The sequence below is a fragment of the Poecilia formosa genome, unplaced genomic scaffold (assembly GCF_000485575.1).
Source record: "Poecilia formosa unplaced genomic scaffold, Poecilia_formosa-5.1.2 Scaffold455, whole genome shotgun sequence".
NCBI lineage: Eukaryota > Metazoa > Chordata > Actinopteri > Cyprinodontiformes > Poeciliidae > Poecilia > Poecilia formosa.
Window position 1 is genome coordinate 123,600 of NW_006800394.1, and position 1,334 is coordinate 124,933.

Consider the following 1,334-nt stretch of genomic DNA (forward strand, 5'->3'; position numbering starts at 1 on the left):
ACACACACATGGCCTCCAGAACCTGGACAGAAACTCTCTGGTGTCACTGGCTGGGAAAGGAACCTGTTAGTTTATTACTCTGCATAATGAACATTGAGGTTTTCGTTTCCTTCAGTGTTTCTTGGTGCAGCGCCCCCAGAGGCCAGGAGGGGAACAGGTTGGTTTGACTCAGAGCAGAGAGGAAGAGAACCAGCAGCTGGAGGAGGAGCAGATGGTGAAGTTTTGGACCAAAATCGAGTCTAATGCAGAAAAATAAGCTCCAGTTCCAGTTCTAGTTCCACTACCGCTTAGCGAACATCCAGACCTTTTTCTCTGTATTTACAGGTAACGTCTGATGGCAGTCAGCCTCCCAGTGCTGCAGTGCTCTAACAGGAGGATGTCTCAGGTTTAGCTGTGGTTCTGACTGGGCTGCAGGGTGACTCTGTGGTTCTGTGCAGCATTTGAAGGTTCTTCTGGTGTGTCTCAGTTTCTGTTCTTCACGTGCATGTTGGGTTTTTCCAGCCATCTTCTCCACAGGTTGGTTGTTGTTTCATGTGCACCAAAACAGATTTTCACTCATCCAGTCCAGTTTGGAGAATCTGAAAGGATCCTAAAAAAAACTCCACCAAGAATAATCAAACACAGTTTGAATAAAATATATTGGCTTCTGTTCCTTCAGTGTTTAAGTCCTACAAACCATGAAGTGAACATCCTGCTGATGCACAGCGCTCTTCATTATGAAGAGTCAGCCTTCAAATAATGATAATAATGCATCCCATTTTCTGTATCTTCTGATCTGGTAGACGATGATCTGATGTCTGCAGATAAAGACGTGGAGCCGTGTGGGGAAGCTGAGCCGTCTCAGCCTTTAATCTAACACGTTACATGTTGCAGTCTGATCTAACAGCTGCAGAAAATCAAACATTTGACTTAATGTTCAGTTATGGATCCTGTAAAAGCCTCAGAGATGGTGGGTGGAAACTGGAACCAGGCTTCAGGATCACACATTAGGAAGCAGCTGCGGTCTGAAACTGATGGAAAAATTAAAAATGTTTAAAAACATTTCAAAGTGTTTGGATGAAAAATTATTTATTTTTAACCAAACACAGATCAGCTGAATGAGGCTGGGCTGGAAAAGAATCAGAGGAAGAAAACGTTGTCCTGTCTGGTCCCATGCTGCCTCTAGTGGAGGCTGGAGGAATGACTGCTGGGCGGGAACATGACGTAACTGGATGTTTCACACCTGAAACGTTTGTTCAGACCAGAGCTGGTTTCCTCCGTTGGTCCGGAAACTTTCCTCCAGGTGTGAAGTCACTCCGGTAAGTCCTGGTGCGGTCTGAACAGCCGGACCCGAC